This window comes from Sus scrofa, chromosome 9 (assembly GCF_054392235.1).
Source record: "Sus scrofa isolate SSC_HxYL_T2T_F1_AM1 chromosome 9, Sscrofa_HxYL_maternal_Yorkshire_Landrace_v2.0, whole genome shotgun sequence".
Taxonomy (NCBI): Eukaryota; Metazoa; Chordata; class Mammalia; order Artiodactyla; family Suidae; genus Sus; species Sus scrofa.
Genome location: NC_139391.1, coordinates 107924991 through 107945175, shown reverse-complemented (window position 1 = coordinate 107945175; position 20185 = coordinate 107924991). Strand labels below are relative to the sequence as shown.

Below are 20185 nucleotides of genomic sequence, written 5' to 3'. Positions count from 1 at the left end.
GAAGGCTTTTCTTCTCTATGTGGGATATTTGTTGAAAGAAAAATAGGAGAAACCTTTCCGGTATGGTTGAAAAAGATCAGTTTGGCTGGAATGGAGAATGTGTGTTGGGGGCAGCAAGACATAAAATTGGAAAAATGGGACAGGGCCATATTGTTGAGGACTTGAGTGTCCACTTGGGAGTTGGCTTTAAACCTGTGGGCAGTGACATGAAGGCAGACTTGGACAGTTCTTCTCTTTCCTCTTCACCTGTCTTCCTTCCCCCTCCCTTGCCCTGCTTGGGTTGTGGGTACTGGGTGAAGTGTGGGAGCCGAGGGGGCTTTCTCGAAGAATGAGAACTAGGATAGCATCAGTGGGAGTGAAAAGAAAAGGACCCAGGTGAAAACCAAAGCACTGGAACAGGTAGTACCTGGAGTGACGGGGTAAGAGAGGAGGCTGATAAGATATCATCGAGCCTGGGTGATGAGGGATGGGGAGCTCAGAAGTAATGAAGTCAGGAGCAGAGCCAGGGTTTTTTTTTTTTTTTTCTTTCCATATAATTAAAAAAAAATTTTTTTTTTTTACTGATCTTAAATGCATGAGTCAAACCGCTCACCACTTACTCCTGACTCATGCTTCCTCCCTTGCCAAGTGTTTTTCTTTCCATACCATCCAATGTTCCATTGAAATGGCTGTGGAGCCTAATTTATTTTAGCAGTTTACCATCTGTTTTAGATGGCTTATGATCTGCACTAGGCAATTTACCAATTAACTCAAGAGTTCCTGTCTTGTGTTCAGAAGGCTGCTCTCTTTTTACCACACTACATGGTAAAATTAAGTAGGAGAGAATTGCTACCCCTGCTCCTTCCCTGCCCCATCTTCTTCATTTTTTTTCTTTCTATTGATTAATTCCTTCATGTCTATAAATGTATTCAACTCACTCCTTTCCTATAAAACATTTCTTAACTCTCCTTCTCTCTTGAGTTAATGTTCTCTCTCTCTCTTTTTTTTCCTGCTTTTTAGGGCTGCACTTGAGGCATATGGAGGTTCCCAGGCTAGGGGTCAAATTGGAGCTACAGCTGTCAGTCTGTGGGACCTACACCATAGCTCACGGCAATGCCAGATCCTTAACCCACTGAGCGAGGCCAGGGATCGAACCCGCAACCTCATGGTTTCTTGTCGGATTCGTTTCCGCTGTGCCATGACGGGAACTCCTCAGATTCTTTTCCATTGTAGTTGATTACAAGATAGTGAATAGTTCCCTTTGCTATACAGTAGGCCCTTGTTTATCTCTTCTGCATACAGTAGTTTGTATCTGCTAATCTCAAACTCATCATTTATCCTCCCCTTCCCCTTTGGCAACCATAAGGTGGATTTCTAAATCTATGAATCTGTTTCTGTTTTGTAAGTTCATTTGTGTCATTTTTTAAAGATCCCACATATAAGCGATATCATGTGGTATTTATCTTTCTCTGTCTGACTTACTTCACCTGGTATGATAATCTCTAGGTCTACCCATGCTGCTACAAAAGGTATTATTTCATTCATTTTTATGTTCTACCATCTATTCCTTTTTTAAAATTCAAGTATAGTTGATTGACATTGGCGTGTCAATTTCTGCTGTACAGCAAAGTGATTCTTTTGTACATATATACACATTCTTTTTAAAATTCTTTTTCATTATGATTTTTCTCATCTAGGATCTATTCTTGACCCTTCAATTCATTTTTGTCTACCAGAGATATCTTTCTAAAGTCAGATTTATTCATGTTATTTTCCTGCTGAAAAATCTCTCCTGACTGCCCAGGGGCTCTAACATTGCCCACAGGGCTCTTCCTATTCCAGCCCCTCACGACCTACCAGCTTCACTCTCCACTGTTTCTCTGCAGGAATCTTTGGCTCTAGCCATACTGAGTTACTTAATCACTGTCACCCAAATACAAGTCACTCTCTTCAGCCACTCTGCCCCTCTCTTTATAGGATCCCTTTCTCTTTTTTGACTGGCTCAAGCCTGCTTAAGCACAAGTTCAGATGTCATCTTTTCCAGAAAGGCTATTCTTGGTCTTCTGTCCTCTCCCTTATCCTTGGTTAGTTACCCTTGATATGTGTCCCCAGAGCCCCCGAAGAACTTCTTACTGTCCGTTATAATTGTCTATTTTCTGTTTTCCTCTTGGTCTGTAAGGGCCTTGAGGAGGGGGGACAGTGTCTAGCATGCTTTGAATTCCTATTTCCTAGATGCTCAATAAATGTTGGTTGAATGAATGAATGCGAAATGATTTTTTTCCCTTTCAGCCCCACCACTACCAGTTTAATCTCATCCCCAGGAATTTCTTAATCATCTAATCCATGGAGTTCCTGTTGTAGCACAGTGGAAACAAATCTGACTGGTAACCATGAGGTTGTGGATTAGATCCCTGGCCTTGCTCAGTGGGTCGGGGATCCGGCACTGTTGTGAGCTGTGGAGTAGGTTGCATACTCGGCTCAGATCCTGCTTTGCTGTGGTGGTGTTGTAGGCCGGCAGCTGCAGCTCCAATTCGAACCCTAGCCTGGGAACTTCCTGTGGGTGTGGCCCTAAAAAGAAAAAAAATCCAATAGCTTATGCTCACTTCTCATCTTCTCTGTTCTTTCAATAGCATTTGATTATGTTTCTCTTTTGAAATGCTTTCTTTTTGGCTTCGATGGCATGACATGTCCTAGTTGTTTTCTCTGGAAATTATTTCTTTATCCTCAGGAGAGGTTTCTTGCTCTCTCCTCACCCCCCAGCTTCCTCATGGCACCTGTGGATGTTGACTTTGGCCCTTTCTCTGTTCTCCACACTCTCACTAGATATTGGCAATCTCAGGCTTTCATCCACTGTTCACTAATGTCAGTATTGATTTGCAATCATGACAGGAACGTTTTCAACTTCCCTACCATTTGGGAACTTTAACCTTTTAAATCTCAGTGAATGCAAGGGCAGTTGCACTTCTGATGTGCTGCAATGTTGGGAGAGTGAGCTGATTTTGGGGGGAAGATACATTTTAGATTCACTAAATTTGAAATGTCAATGAGACATTAGGTTAGAAGGTCCTAGAAGTATCTGAGAAACCATAAAGTTACATAATCCTACATACAGACCAACTTTTGAGTTAGGTGGTCCAATATTTTTCCCAGGAAGATATTCCTAACAGATATTCTTGGAGTTTTAGGGGACAACATAATAATACCTTTCTTGTCTGAGTTTGGAAGCAGTTGGGAAGAAGACAGATGAAGATCAAAATATTATCAGGAACAGCTAATAGGAACCATGGCTTAAGGTCACTGACCAAAGCCACTTTACTCCTGAATCAGATAGAGTCCCTCTCAGTCACTGCACAGCTTGCACTATTGCAGCCCTCCCTCAGGCTGCTGAGAGCAACCAGGATGCATCTGCTTTCCAGTCAGGGCAGAGTTGCAGGGTTGGTTCCTTCTCACAAATTCTGTAGTCAGGTACATCCCTCCGCTCTTCTTGGGGAGGTATGGGGGGTGGAGAGAGCGAGCCCTGGACTGTTACTGAAGTACTTCCATATGGGAGTATGAGGCCGAGGAAATGAAGCATCTCTAGTAACAGTGATGCTGATGTAGCCTCTAGTCTAAGGCTTTCTGTTCTTGAGAGGCTGTTGACTGTGGGGTGGCATTCTGTTCTTTTTGGGAAGGATGAGATATGTAATTAGCAAGTTGTTTCTCGAAAAAGAGAAAGCAGCTTCCCTAGCTCCCATTGTCCCCTAGCTCCTTCTGCTGCATCCACTAGGAATATGACCAAATTTGTCAATTATTTGAACATGGCTATGATTTTACTTTGTAGTCCTTATGTGGTTACCAATTCCCAGTTCAGCAGTTTATTCTTCTGTCACAGTTTCTAGTCTCAACTCTCTGACTGCCACTCCAGCCACTATCTCGGTTGCTGTCTTTTGAGAATTCTCTCTCTGTAGGTCCTTCATAGGGTGGGATAACCCATGTTTTCTGTTCCACCCTGAGTGGCCCAACCCTTGAAGTACAAGGAAGCTCTCTGGGCAATAGGTGGCCTGGATCACTTCATACTTTTTTTTTTTTTTTTTTGCTTTTTAGGGCTGCACCCATGGCATATGGAAACTCCCAGGCTAGGGGTCGAATCAGACCTGCAGCTGCCAGCCTACACCCTAGCAACATGGATCCAAGCTGTGTCTGCGACCTGCAACACCAGATCCTTAACCCACTGAGTGGGGCCAGGGATTGAACCCTGGGTCTTCATGGATAGTAGTCAGGTTCATTACTGCTGAGCTATGATGGGAACTCCACTTTATACTTTTATACTCAGTTCCCTCCTTATCCTCACCCAGAGGTTTCCCTTCAAGTAGCAATGTGTGTGAAAAGTACACTTTGGTGGCTTACTACTCAATACCGAGTTGGGTGAGAATCAGTGGGAGAAGTAGCACCCAGGGTATGTCTTGTGCAACCAGGTTTAAGTTGATCCTTTTGTGCGGAAAGCTCCATCTCCCAGACAGAGAAATCCAGATGATTTAGGGCTCTAACCAGTTGTGGTTTTCTTCAGGGCTTGAGGATTTCCTCATAGTGCTGCTTGTGTCACGAAGGCATCCTTTGCCAGAGTCATAGGGAGAAGGGAACGTATCAAGCTGAGACCCTCAACCCCATTAGGTCTTATCCCCATCCTGTTCCTGGCTGCTGTCACTCCCGAGATTAAACGAAGGTAAATCACTCTACATTCCTGCCTCTACTGCTTTGTTTTCTTTTTCTCATTTCGCTATAACACGGCTTATCTGTTTGGTTTTTCTGAATTTTCTTCTTCTTTTTTTTTTTTTTTTTTTTTTTGTCTTTCTGTCTCTTCTAGGGCTGCACTCGCGGCATATGGAGGTTCCCAGGCTAGGGGTCGAATCGGAGCTGTAGCTGCCAGCCTATGCCACGGTCACAGCAATGCAGGATCCGAGCCTCATCTGTGACCTACACCACAGCTCACAGCAACGCCAGATCCTTAACCCACTGAGCAAGGCCAGGGATCAAACCTGCAACCTCGTGGTTCCTAGTCGGATTCACTAACCACTAAGCCACGACGGGAACTCCCTGGTTTTTCTGAATCTTCTAATTTGACTTCTATTTCCACTGCATATATATTTTTTTGATTATATCTGCAGCATGTCAAAGTTCTCAAGCCACAGCAGTGTCAATGACCTTAACAGCTGGGCCACCAGGGAACTCCACCACTGCCTAATCTTGATGCCTGCCTGCTTTGCCTATGCAATGGTTTCCTCTTCCAAAGAGTACTTCACTCTCAAAAGTGTCGCAGTTAGAAGAGACATTCCAAGTGTGATCTGATTAGTGTGACATCTAGTGCCAGTGTCACCTCCGTTAAAGTGGACATTCCTGTAGCCCATCTTTGCTCCCACTTTGCCACTGAGGCTGTGCTAGCTAGCATCATCATTGACCTTCAACAGATGATGGCAATGTTATGACTTTATTTGCCTTTCTGCGATCTGACATGGATGACAACTTCTTTAGCATTAAATCTCTCTCTAAATTCAGCCTCGGTGAAAGCCCGCCTTCCTGGTTTTCTCCCAACCTCTCTGAATATTCATTTGAAGATCCCTTCAGGGATAATGTGTTGCCTTTCACTTGTTGTATGATAGTGTTTGCAAAGGCTACACCATTGCTTCTCTGATCTCCCCATTCCATCCTCAGTCTCTGGGGGATGTCAAATATATGCTTCAGGTTATATGCTACTTACTCATGACTCCCAAATCTATATATCTCCAGCCAGCTTTCTCTTTTGAGACTCAGGCCATTATCAGCAATGCCTGCTGAGTGACTCTACCTCAAAGTTCCACAGCGCCTACCACTAGCATGTCCAACTGGAAAATGTCACCTTCTTACTGCTCTTGCGAGACTTCTCCCCACCTCTCCGCATCCCTGACCTTTCTTGGTAAATAGCATCTTCACTTGTCACCCAAAGTAGAGCTGTGAGGGTCATTCTAAACTTATTTTCCTTTCATTCTCCACATGCAATTAGTGATTAACAAATGATACCCATTCAAGATGCTTCTCCACATAGGAATAAATATAAAGTCAGATTTTTTCGTTTTCAAACTCTGCCACATGATAGGGTGCATAGGGTTTTACTGTACTATTTTAAAGCCACAGAATTTAAATTTGTATAAAATGCAACCACACTACACTAAGAACTATGTGAGGATTTCTACCACAAGTTATTTCAGGTAATTCTCCTAAAAGCTTTGTGAAATAGGCACTATTTTTTGTTTTTGTTTTTTGCAAAGAAAAGAAATGATGCTTAGAAAGTAGGTTAAATCACACTGGTATGGTTGGTGTCTGACTGAACAAGTCCTTTCGACATTGCAGAGTGTAAATCATACTCCCTAATACATAGATGAAAATAAATGTCATATTTATTTATTCCCCTATGTCAGGTCAGAGTGCTCCATGTCCCTATCAGCCAGTTAATTCAATCCCAATCATGAGATTTAATTCTAATTCGCCCCCTGGTCCCTGCTCCTTGGCTGTGCAAGAGTCTCAGCGGTCTCTCACAGCCCAAGGAACAAAGAAGAGTGCTGGACTTGAGCCCACACTGGTCACCACGCCTGTGCTTCCTAAGCGGATTCAGTCCCTTGATGGCAGGAGGCTCTACAGTTGCTGAACCAAGCCTGGGCACAGGGATTTTTACCATGGTGCTCAAGGCAGGCTTTTTAGAGGTCAGTTGCTGAGGCCTTCAGAGGGCTCCCATTAGGCGACCTGCCACCTCTTAGGAGGGTCTGCCTGGGAACACAGCACAGGTGTCTGCCATAAGCTCCCGTTCTTTCCCTAAGTGATGAAATCAGGAGTTGAGGTCGGGTGAATTTGAATCTAGGTCTTATCTTTTCCTCTATGACATTATAATGCCTATCCTTGAACATGTGTTGAACAAAAATGCTGAAGTCTTCTTTATCTGAACTGCTGGCCAGCAGCTCTCCTTTATGGCCCAACCTAAACACAGCAGTTCCTGTTATTTCTGTTCAATTTCATCTTGTTGATTTTGGTTCCGATTCCAATAGTCAGTGAGTGAGCTATGTTGTACAGCCTGTGGAATTCAGTGATTTGGTAAACATGACGCTTTCAGTCTTATCTATGGCGAAAAAAATGTTGAACACAAATCCTGTCTATCCTCCCTTTTTGGGGAGCATTCTGCTGCTCTGAGCTGGGACCTGCCTCTCCAGCTTTGTTTTTCAATCAGTTATCTATCCACACTTTTCCCTTTCCCACAAGACCTCATATTATATAGGAGGTGGGGTGGTTTATATGCTAGTGGGACATTGAATCAGAAGCATGATCACCAGGGTGGGGCAAGTTCTGGGTGGAGTGAAGGGAAGACTGTCCCACAGCTGCTCATGATAGGGAAGTGTCTTCAGAGGATTTGGCCAAATAGTCACAGCCAGGGCAGGTAGCAAGCAGGGAAGAATTCCCACCTGGAGAGAGTTTTGCATGTAGGTAGAATAGAGCACAGGGATTGGGGTACAGGAGCTGCCAACACGTGGTGATCAGGGACAGGCGGGAGCCATCAACATGTGGTGACCATGGTGACTGGCAGGTGGTCAGGGACAGGTGGTCAGGCAAGCACTGAGGCTCTGTCTGCACGGCTAAAGGACCAGTGCAAGCAATGAAGGACCCCAGTGCAGTGAGGGATGCCAGAGGTACCACATAAAAATACAGGATGCCCGGTTAAATTTACATTTCGGGTAAAGTTTTCTTTTCCTTTTTAGTATAGCTTTGTCTTATACAGTATGTGGTACATACTTACCCTAAAATTTTATTTGTTTATGTAAAATTCAAGTTTAATTGGGCATCTTATGTTTTATATAGCAAGCCTAATCCAGGTAGAACTGGAAAATGGTGTGGAGTCAGGCCCTCCATCTTCAAACTAGGATAATGATGGACATATAACTAGGGTCTTGTAAGAATTAAATTAAGAATTAAAATGGAATGCCTTGCACAATATAAGTACACAAATAAGTATAAATGTACTTTCTATCATCACACAAATTTCTTTCCCGTTTTTACTGAAAGTATATAGCATTAAAAAATTTGGTCAGGTAGTTTTTCATAAGCAAAATATCACACAAGCCTGAAGAATGGACAAACTTTTTGAGGGACAGAATTTTTACAATTTGTTGGTACCAAAGAGTGAGTTTTGGGAAATACTCATGATCTGCAAAAATGAAGAGAAGCCAATTAGGGACTGTCATGGTTTTTATGTGTCAACTCGAATGGGCCATGGGGTGCTTGGATATTTGAGTAAATATTAATTCTGGATGTGTCGGTGAGGATGTTTCTGGATAGATTAACATCTGAATTAGGACACTGAGGAAAGCTGATGGCCCTCCCCAGTGTGGGTGAGCATTATCCAAGCCATTAAAGATCTGAACAGAATAAAAGGCTAAGAAAGAATTCTCTCTCTACCTGGCTGCCTTGGAGCTAGGACACTGTTCTCTTGCCTTCTGACTCGGATTAGAAGGGGACCTCATCCCCCACCCTTCCTGTTTCTCAGGCCCTAGGGCTCACACTGGAACTACACTACTGGCTCTCTTGGGTCTTCAGCTTGCCAACTGCCAATCTTGGATTTCTTCTTCTTCTTCTTTTTTTTTTTTTTAAATGGCTGCACCCACAGCGTATGGAAGTTTCTGGGCCAGGGCTCAAATCTGAGCCACAGTTGCTGTGACACCAGATCCTTTAACTCCCTGTACCAGGCTAGGGGTCCAGCCTGCACCTTCGCAGAGACCTGAGCTGCTGCAGTCAGTTTCTTAACCCATTGTGCCACGGCGGGAACTATAGATCTTAGACTTCTCAGCCTCCGTAATTGTGGGAACCAATTCCTTATTGTGTGTGTATCCTATTGTTTCTCTGGACTAATACAGGGGCAAATGGAGAGAGCAGAGAATTTCTTTCATTTTCTAGATGCTTTCTTTCTTTTTCTAGATATTTTCATAATATCTTACCTTATTTTGATCAGAATTTCTCAAGCTTATTTGGCCACATAATTATTTTTCCTACAACATATTTTTTAATGTTTTAAGTAACACTTACGGAAATAGTGTTCTCTGTACCTCTAGGATCCAGTGCTCGAATGTCAGGCTATAACCACCATGGTTCAGACCTGTATGAAACATATCTGAGACAGTATTTTGACTTTTAGTGGCATTTAGGAAACACAGTAGGATGTTTTTAAGGATATGTTTTCTAGAGAGCATATGTTTCCTTTGAGAATAAGTTTAAATGAGGGAGAAATAGAAAAAAGATACAGAGTGAAAAACTTAGATGTGACTGCTTTTTTCCTTAAGATTCTATACACATGAGAAGCTCACAGTTAAGTTTTTAGAATATCTACCATTTTATACATGAGCTATACTGCATTAAAAACAAAAGTAACTTCCATAGAATGTCCTACTTTGGGGAAGCAGAACAGGAAAGTTGCTAAGAATAGTTCAGGTGTTGTATTAACATGTACATTTTTTAAGATTAAGTTTAAATAGAAGGTGCAGTTTAGCTATTGAAGCAGATTAATTGTTAAGTGTTTTACTCTTGGGAGTTCTATTTCTTTTTTTTCTTTTCTTTTTTTTTTTTTGTCTTTTTGCTATTTCTTTGGGCCACTCCTGCGGCATGTGGAGGTTCCCAGGCTAGGGGTCGAATCGGAGCTGTAGCCACTGGCCTACACCAGAGCCACAGCAACGCGGGATCCGAGCCGCATCTGCAACCTACACCACAGCTCACGGCAACGCCAGATCGTTAACCCACTGAGCAAGGCCAGGGATTGAACCCGCAACCTCATGGTTCCTAGCTGGATTCGTTAACCACTGCGCCACGACGGGAACTCTGGGAGTTCTATTTCTAATGGGATGTGACTAAATTTTCCTCTAAGTGTTTGGAAGTGAAAGTGTTGTTATACTCTTTGACATGAGATGTTGTGCAAAAAGGAATGGTTACTTTAAACAAGGAACAGGGAACTCTTGCCCTTCCCCTTGTGAAAATTCCATTTTGATTTGGGTGAGAAGAATGACTTCTTTAAATAGCTGAGGTTTACTTTTGAAGAAATTTTATCCTCAAACAAATGGGTGTTTGCAAAATTTTCTTAGGAAAATTTGTCAGCAAAATGATGAAAACCATTACACACTGTCAAGTAGTTTATGTTTGAAAACTGTATAATAATGATGAGACTTTGGAAAAATGTTTCAAAGAGTGTATATGGTGAGGATGAACTTTTATGGTGAAAGGTATTTTCTGACATTCTATTTTAGGCAGGGTGGCAGTCAGGTGAGAAGAACCTATCATTCTACAATGGGGTAAAGATTAGGTGGAAATTGTGTAGGGAAATGAATGCAAAATGTAGAAAGCCAGAGTATGAATTCTGCTCTGGGTAACTGTGTGTTATGGATTGAATGTTTGTGTTCCCACCAGGTTCTATGTTGAAGCATTAACTCCTAATGAGATAGAATTAGGAAGTGGGACTCAGGGAGGAAATGAGGTTTAGATGAGGTCATGAGGGTGGAGACCCCATAATGGAATTGTTGCCCCTAAAAGATGAGGAAGGGGCACCAGAGCTTCCTCTCTTTGTCATGTGAGGACAGCAAGAAGGCCTCTGTCTGCAAACGAGGAAAAGAGCCCTGACCAAGAACCAAATCTTCCAGTCTTTGATCTGGGACTTCTCATTCTCCAGAACTGTGAGAAATAAATGCCTGTGGTTCGAGGCACCCAGCCTATGGTCTTTTGTTAAAGCAGCCTGAGCTGACTGAGACACTGAGTAATTTCACCTCTCTGATCTTCAGTTTCCTGATTTTTATAATGGGATGTGAGCTATAATGTTTGTGAATGAGCCTACCAATATTAAATATGACTAAACCAGTACTAGACAATCCCACTGGTAGATGGTCAATGGGGGAATGGACTCAAGAGATTTACTCTGACATTTAAGGACACTTATGCCCAAGCTGCCTAACAGTGACTTAGATTGCTAGTGAATGTTTAAATACATCCACATCCTAACAGAACTCTATTTTTAATCCCTGGGAATTGTGAAAACTGGCTCTTTTGAGGCAAATTCAGTGTTGCCAAAAAAAATCTTGGGGGAATTTTAATTTTGTCTTAAATTTTGTGTTCTTAATTTTGTTCTATATTTATTCTGATGAAATGAATCTTTCCATACACAGGTTGCCCTCAGGACAGGGGTGACAAGAAATGAGTAGGGTTAAGACTTTGGATTGCCCCAAGGGATCTTGCAGATGCCATAGATCTTTTAGGTTAAGTTCCAGAAGAGCCAACAAGCTGGGCCCATCATGGGCGTGCTGGGGGTGGGGGAGGGTCTACAGGAGTGGTGGCAAACTGTGGCCTGTAGGACAATCTGCCTCCCCCGCCAAACACGCTTGCTCACCTGTTTTTGTATAGATTTCAAACTAAGAATAGTTTTTACATTTTCACATGTGACATGTAAAAAAAAAAAATGAAAAAAACCCTATTCATCTTTTGATGAACTGTTGCTCAAAGAGCTGGGGACATTGCCTCTCTGCCCACAAAGAGGAAAATATTTACTTTTTGGCCCTTTTCAGAAAATGTTTGCGGATCTCTGATCTAGCAATAATCTAGAAATACTACTGGTTAGTAAGTAGGATCCTGGAAAAAAAAGAGCTGGTAAAAGCATCCTAGAGCCAAAGGCATTTGCTCCTGACTTTGATGATCTATTGGGCGGAGGACTGGCGAGATGTTCACTGCTTTCTAGTTGATCCCTCCCCTCTTCTTGCGAACAGAGCCCTGATTTGGTTCGAGTCCGAGCTCCATGAGCTTCAGTGGAGGATTTTCCCACTCCTAGCCTCCCTTATTGATTGTGTTGTATACTGAAAACTCAATTCCAGTCTAACAACACAGGGATCATTCTCATTTTCTTCCTTTCTACCCTCATAACTACCTTCTCCTAGAAGGAGAACTCTGGCTCCAATTTCCTAATCTCTTTGCTTATTTGATCTATCTGCCCCCTCCCCATGTGTACCAATTTCCATTGTCATGGGCACCGTTCTCAAACAAGTACCCCCCTCCCCCGCCTCCTTTACACTCTCCTGGTTCTGACATTCCACCCAGGCCAGTCCCTCACCCCTGGATGTGCTTCCCAGCCCACTAAGCTCCACCTCCAGCCTGCAGTGTGACCATCTACCTTACCTCCCTTGGGATCCCCACTCTTTGACTCTGTCCTGTGCACTTGGGCACTAAGCCCTGGGCCAGGCCAGCCTCCTCATGCTGCTGGGTTCTACCTCCCACTCTTTGCCCTCCTCCCCCAACCCCCATCATTTGCCCATGCCTCACTTAGATGCCCACCTCCTTCACTGAAGCTCAAACATCTGCACTGGGTAGTCCTTCTAAGTGGACCCCCTGCTCTGAGGGAGATTATTACCCACGTTCCATGCAAATGCCTACTTTGTCAGCCCCAACTAATGGGTTTAGAAAGAGGAAGGGATCAAGTTTTCACAGCTCTCCCTGTTTTGTTTTGTTCCTGAGCAGAGGATGAGGCCTACCTGAAGGTTGTGAGATGGGCTTTGGCACATATGTACAATGGGTCAAAACTGAACCTTTAATCTTTATTATATTTTATTTTCTATCAAGAGAAAGAGTCCTCTCTGTTTCTCTGACTTTGAGGTGTGGTCTCTTGGTTACAGAACTCACTAACAGACTCATCTACTCAGTCACGGGATAGAGGTAGTACCAGTCAGTGGTACCTGACTTCGCTTAATGAAAATCAGCCTTTCACAGGCAGGTTTTTCTCATTTCTACTTTTTCCTATTTTATAAACCTTGCCAAATACAGATGGGAACTCTCTTCAATTTGACCAAGTGACTTCAACAATACAGTTCTCGCAAAATGACCTGGCCGGTGTGCAAGTAATGGTATGTCATAAACTGCACGCTACACAGCTGCCAAGGAGGCATGGTAACTGTTACTTGATGGTGCACACTGCCACATAATTTTGTGATGCATAAATTCTGTCTAATTTAGAAGATTTATACTTTAACATTTCTTCCCTCCAGTGCCAATAGTATCTGGATTTATTTTTATTTGGTTTCCACTGTGCTTACAGCGAGAACTCCCACATGAAATGCATTACTATCTAGGCAATCTAACAAATAAGGGCTGGTATTATTGGAGAGCAGATTTAGTTCTCATGAAGTTCTTTGCTCTGAGAGCTGGCTTGCCTTGCAAAGCAAGGAATTACAAAATCTTAGAATAAGAGACCCTTTGTTCTAGAAGGAACTTAAAGTTCATCGCCTCCAACAGGCTCCTCCACCCCAAGTCAGTATCCCCTTGGTAACACACCCAATGTTCTATCACAGCCAGTGAGCAGACACCCTCCTCGTCAGCCCACCCCACCTTAGCTCTTTCGTGATCCTTCTCCCTGCTCTTGTGTGGAACACATGTGCTGATACATGTTCTAATATCAATCAAATGCCACAGCGTGTTAGAGAATATATTTCATTTTCACCATGAACGTCATAAATTCTTTTCTTTTGGAACTTGCTTGTTTTGGAGAGCAGAGAATTACAAAATCCTAAAATCATAGGTTTTGTGCCAGAAGGGACTAGCCTAGAGGTCTTTCCTTATGTCAAGCTGAAATCTGTCCGCTGTCAATCTCCTGCCAGCGACCCAGGTCTATCATTTGAAGTCAAAATGAAAATAGGTGTTGTACTCCGGGTGCTTCAGCTTATTAACATTTCATAGTCTCCCCATCCAAAGAACCATTCAGGAGGGGTGAGGAGGGGGAAGGAGGCATGAAAGGTCTCAGACTCTAGGCAGATTTTCCTGCAGCTGCTGCCATAGCCCTTAGCTAGGATTATAAACCACGAGGACTCAGTGTGACCCATTAGGGGCAGAGCAGTCTTCCTTAAACTAGTGAATTATTTTTCTTTTGTTCTCCCCATACGAGGGGTACAAGATTCTTCTCTCCTATTTTGTCTTCTTTGTTAACATCCCTCCAATTCTCTTGTGATGTGGGCTTTCATTTGCCTAGCTCACTTCACTTTTATCGGGGTTTGTTGTTGCTGTTGTTGTTTCGGCCACACCCATAGCACAAGGATGTTCCCAGAGCAGGGATCAAATCTGTGCCACAGCTGTGACAATGCTGGATCCCTAACCTATGGTGCCACCAGGGAACTCCTCACCTCATTGTTTTTACAACCACTAGATGTTCTTTCTTCTCCAAAAGGCCTCTAACTCCCCTTGGCACACAGTGCATACTGAATGATACATATTAAATGGGAAGATTAAATAGCCTCATACTTCATACTTATACTTCATAGAGTTTCAGTGGTATTAAGTTTTCTTAAAACTTCCCTTTTTCTTTTCTGTTACATCTTGTCAGTTTTTTGTTTGTTTCATTTTTGGTTTGGGTTAGAAATGTCTTGCACAGAATAACCACACAGTAATTATCTACAGAATTAAATTAGAAATCCATGCTTACCTGCCCTGATGTTCTTTCCAGGTTTCCATGTTGGCAAGAGTCTGTGATCCTTGTGGAGTTATTTTCAATTTTTCCAAGTATAAATACATATGAACGTTTTAAAATGCTCAATGTATATTGCACAACAATGGCACGACTCCCTAGGAGAAAGTATAAGTTTATGGTAATTGCACTTAAATTCTTAACAGAAATTTATTCCACACTGAGATGTGAAACACCAAGACTTTTAAATATTTCTGGGCAGTGTTCCGTAGAATTAGTAACGTACGACTGTTGTAGAGTAGGTACATAACAATGAGTGTTAAGTGAACTAGTGAGTAAATTAATACCATATACTGGAAAAGACATTGTATGGTCTTTGTCTATTAGCCCTTTGCTTTTCTACTAGGTAGACAAGAATGCAGGAATGCCTTTCAGATAAAAGCCTGACTCCATTTATGTAAGAATTTGCACCTAGATAGTGGGTACAATCCAGTCAGAAATGGACTTTCTTTTGGTTATAAATAATATTCTGTTAGATTTTGTCATTGAAAATAATTTAATCATATGATATGAAAAAATAAACCTTTTAAACTTAACATTAAAGATCACACAATGGCAACACAATCAGGAGCCTGGTTTTAACTATCTGGCCATGAATCACAATAGTCATCACAAAATTTTCAGTATGGAAGAGGTTTGACAAGATTATCCCACCAAAGACTCTCATTTTGTAGATGTGAAGACAGACTCAGGGGAGTTAGGTAATTAAACTGAGTAGCCTGACTCCAAAATTCATGTCCAAGCAGAGCTTAAGAATGTGCCTTTATTTGGAAATAGACGTAATTGGCTAAGATAAGGTCACACTACATTAGGGTGAGTCTTAAATTTTGTGACTGGTTTCTTCATAGAAGGGTGATTCAGATACACAGAAACGCATTGGAGGGAAGAAGGCTGTGTGATAAAGACTGGAGGGATGTAGCTATAAGCCAAGGAATGGTAATGAATGCCAACAAACACCAGAAGCTAGAACAAGGCAAAGAGGGAGCCTCCTCTAGGGCTTTCAGAGGGAGCATGGCAATGCTGACATTGATTTCAGATTTCTAGCCTTTTCTATTGTTGTTAGTCACCCAGTTTGGGATAATTTGTTATAGCTGCCATAGGAAACGAAGACAATAACCTTCCAAGGAGTAGCTGTGATCCTGGAATAAAGGCTCAATCTTCCCTGAGCAGTGGTTCATTTCCTGTGTGTTTTGGGGACTCAGAAGAGCTCTCTTCAGTGACTTTAAGTCTTCATTAGTTCAATTACAGTTTGTCTCCCTCAGGGCTTTGCTTTCTGTCTCCTTCTCACGCTAAGTGGTTCTTATCCAACTCTTCCACAAGTCATTTATTTTCATGTCTCTTATACTCTCAGAAATTCGACCCTACGTTTCTACTCTTACTCTGTCCTGCTACTTCTCTTTCCTAGGTTGTTTTCACCTCTGGATATACACCATGGCATAATACTTCCTCAAGCATAATACATGTATAGAACTGTACGTGCAGTTTTTAGGCCATCTGATTGACCATAATATCTTTCCAATGCTTCTTGGCCATTACAATGACTGACTTAACTGATGGCATATTTTCCCCTTTTCATCACATAATACCAAAGGTAAAGTTTTAATTTTCTTGATAAAGACATTTGATGCACAAAAAGTTTTAAGTTTTGATGAAACCCTATTTATTTATTTTTTCTTCATCGCTCATACTTTTGTTGTCATATCTAAGAGTCCATTGCTAAGCCCGAGGTCACGAAGATATACCCCTATGTTTCCCCGTAAGAGTTTTATAGTTTTCAGCTCTTATATTTAGGTTACTGATCCACTGTTAGTTAATTTTGTATATGCTGTGAGGAGGAGGTACAAATTTATTCTTTTGCATTTTGATATCCAGTTGTCCTGGCACCATTTGTTGAAGAGACTCTTCCTGCCACATTGAATGGTCTTGACATCCTTGTCAAAAATAAACTGACCATAGATGTATAGGTTTATTTCTGGACTCTCAATTCTACTGCAATAGTCTATATGTCTATCCTTATGCCAGTATCATGCTGTTTTGATTACTGTCATTTTGGAATAAGTTTTGAAATTGTGAAGTATGCTCCTCTAAATTTGATTTTCTTTTTCAAAGCTATTTTAGCTATTTGGACCCTCGCAGTTCCATATGAATTTGAGGACTGGCTTTTCCATTTCAGAAAAAAAGAGCCATTGGCATTTCGATTGGCATAGGATTGTATTGAATCTGTAGATCACTTTGGGGGAGTATTGACATCTTGATGTTTTCCTTGTTAGTACTATCTATTCCTTGGATATTTGACAGAATATTCTTAGAAAACTCTTTGGACCTGTGGGGTTTTTTTTTTTGGTGTTTATTCATAGGCAAATTTCAAATTCTGATTCAACTCCTTTTATTGTTATTATTACTATGTCTTCCAATCTATGAACATGGGCTATCTTTGCATTTATTTAGATATTCTTTAATTCCTTTCAGTAAAGCTTTGTTGTTTTTAGTGTACTAGTCTTTCATCTCCTTTATTAAATTTATTCCTCTGTATTTTATTCAAAAGTGGTGTCGTCGAATATTAGCATTATCTAGTGTTTTTGTTTCACCTTGTTTTTATACCCCCATATTAATTATCATCATTATATGTTTTTGTAAGTTTACTGGCTTTATTTCCATGCTTATTAGTTTCATTGTCCATCATTATTATTTCATCTCACTCCTTTCCTCTGATTTCAATGTCCTTTAGAATTTCTCTTGTGATGAGTCTATTGCAGGCAAACTCTCTCCATCTTTGTCTTAGACTGCCTTTATTTAATACTCATTCTTGAATTATAATTTACTTGCAAGTGGTATCTGAGATTGATAAGTATTTCCTTCTGCCTTCTGCTTTCTGTGATCACCATCTAAGTAGCATTCTTTTGTAGGCATCTCTGCCTTGTTGTGTTTAAGGTTTTCCCTTGCTTATGGCCTTTTGCAATTTCGCTATGAAGACATGACATCTTGATTATTTTGTCTAGGGTTTCTTATGCTTCTTGAAACTGAGAATTGTTGCTTTTCATCAGTTCTAAAGAATTTTTAAGTTTTGCTTTGATTCCATTCTCTCCAGTACTTCCTTCTGGAAATTCTATAAAAATATATAGAATGTTGGACCTTTTTGTGTTACTTAATGTGTCTCTTAACCCCCTTTATATTTTCAGTCTCTTTATCTCTGTCTTAACCTCTGTAATTTCTCAATCCATAATCCAGTTTGTTATTTCTTATATCAGCTGGGTTTCATCTGCTTCTTAACTGAGTTTTAGTTTCAAACATTATATTTTTTAATTCCTGGGAATTTTGTTTTTAAGGTGAAACTACCCAGTCCTTTTTCAACAACAGCTTTTCTCAAGAATTCCTTAATGCTTCATCACTTTAATATTTTCATAATTACCATCTGACAATTTTATTAACAAAGTTAAAATTTTTCTGCTGTTGATTCTTGTTGGATTTTTTTCTCTCCTGAGTTTTGTAATTTTTATTGAGAGCTCATTTTGTTGGGACCTAACCTATAGGAATTCTATAAGGCCTGGTTTGAGGGTGTGTCTCTCTAGAGGGATGGTATTTCTTTCTGCTAAATGTCCCAAAGTTACGACCAAGTTGGGAGCTCTTTTCTTGTTACTGTATCAAATACTATTATGAAGGTAATAAATTCAAGTTAGAGTTCACAAATAATTAAAATTCAAGTTAAATCCACATAATAGCTAGTCTTTTGTTGCCAATCCTTTGGGAAATTTTTTTTTTTTTTCATCCTAGGGTAGGTACTTTAGTTTTTCTGTTGTCAATAAAGAGTTTTTTGTTTTGTTTTTAAATCTCTCTTTCACAATACTAGATTTCTCTTTTTCTCTTTCTCTCTGCCTCCTTCTCTTTCTTTCTCTGACTGGGTTTTAACTTTTAACTTTATACAGGCCTAGTAACTTTTTCTACTGCTGCATGGCCAGTAAAATCTGAACCGATTAGTAATGAAAATCAGCAACCCCCTCCACTGTTATCCCATTCCCATTCCAAGCACCTATAGCATGAATACCTTACTGAGAATTGGGTTTACAAAGACTGGAGCCCTGGATACTTTCCTTATTTTCTTGAAAACTTGGTTTTATATATATATACAAAAGTGTTTTAGAGATTAGAAAAGTGATTACTCAGGGTTATGGTGTAGGAGAAAGAGGGAGAGTTTGGAAAAAGAGTATAAATTGTCAGCTATAAGATGAATAAGATCTGAGAATATAAAGCAGCATTTGGCAACCATGGTTATAACACTGTGTTGTATAACTGAAGTTTGCTAACAGAACAGAACTTAAATGTTCTCATCAAAAGTTAAAATAAAGATAACTATGTGAAGTGTTGGATCTGTTTAACTAGATGGGGGAATCCTTTGACAATGTATACATATATCAAGTCGCTATGATGTACAATTTAAAGATCTTACAAATTTAGGAGTTTCTGTCGTGGCGCAATAGAAATGAATCCGACTAGGAACCATGGGGTTGCAGGTTCGATCCCTGGCCTCGCTCAGTGGGTTAAGGATCCAGCATTTCCATGGGCTGTGGTGTACGTCACAGACGTGGCTCGGATCTGGCATTGCTGTGGCTGTGGCATAGGCTGGCAGGTGTGGCTCCAATTTGACCCCTAGCCTGGGAACCTCCATGTGCCGCAGGTATGGCCCTAAAAAAAAGACAAAAGACAATAAATAAATAAATAAATAACAAATTTATGTCAATATACTTCAATAAGGCTGAAATTTTATAAATTTTAAAAGACATTTTTTTTTCTTTTGTCTTTTTAGGGCCACACCTGTGACATATGGAAGTTCACTGGCTAGGGGTTGAATTGGAGCTTTAGCTGCTTATCTATGCCACAGCCACAGCAATGTGGGATCCAAGCCACATCTGCAACCTACACTAGAGCTCATAGCAATGCTGGATCCTTAACCCACTGAGTAAGCCCAAGGATCAAACCCATACTCTCGCGGATACTAGTCAGATTCGTTACTGCTGAGCCACGATGGGAACTCCAAAAAGAAATGTTTTTAAATGTTTGTTTTAGCATTTATGATGTTTTGTATAAAAAAGATTTCCAAGTTTTCTAGTCTACCATTTTTCCAGACATAGAAGCCCAGGTAGGTTTATTGATCTTTCTCAGGAATTTTATAATTTGAAAAGGAATCCGGTTCAGTTCAGAAAGCAGTTACTTAATGCCTTCCATGTACCAGATACTATTTAGGAAAATTATTCACTTTCTAGCAGTATTCTACTTTCATTCAGAAGATAAAGTATATCTATCTTCCTCACTATCCTTCAGCAACTATCAATTTAAAAAATCTCATTATATCAAATGCATCAGTTAAGATTTAGTACTCTAGATGAAATTCCTAACTTCAGATAAAATTCAAGCATGTAAACCCCTGCTACTACAATAGATGGATTACATTACCATTATAACACACACACACACACACACACACACACACATACACACACGTAAGTGGAAAAGTTACATCAAAATTCACATATTTTTATTTATTTTATTTTATCTTATTTTTATTTTTATTTTTGTCTTTTCCAGGGCCACACCCATGGCATATGGAGGTTCCCAGGCTAGGGGTCTAATCGGAGCTATAGCCGCAGGCCTACACCATAGCCACAGCAATGCGGGATCCTTAAC

At 40.8% G+C, this 20185-nt stretch overlaps 2 protein-coding genes across 2 annotated transcripts in view; one reads left to right on the top strand and one right to left on the bottom strand.

The window, feature by feature from the left end:
- Positions 1 to 20185, top strand: part of FBXL13 (F-box and leucine rich repeat protein 13) — a 204748-nt gene that overhangs the window by 47397 nt on the left and 137166 nt on the right. The window lies entirely within an intron of this gene.
- The window catches only part of LRRC17 (leucine rich repeat containing 17), a 54649-nt gene continuing 48996 nt past the window's right edge, over positions 14533 to 20185 (bottom strand). The window contains exon 7 of the transcript XR_014816059.1: positions 14533 to 14604. The gene's annotated coding sequence lies outside the window, so the exon portion shown is untranslated. The remainder of the gene's footprint in view (positions 14605 to 20185) is intronic.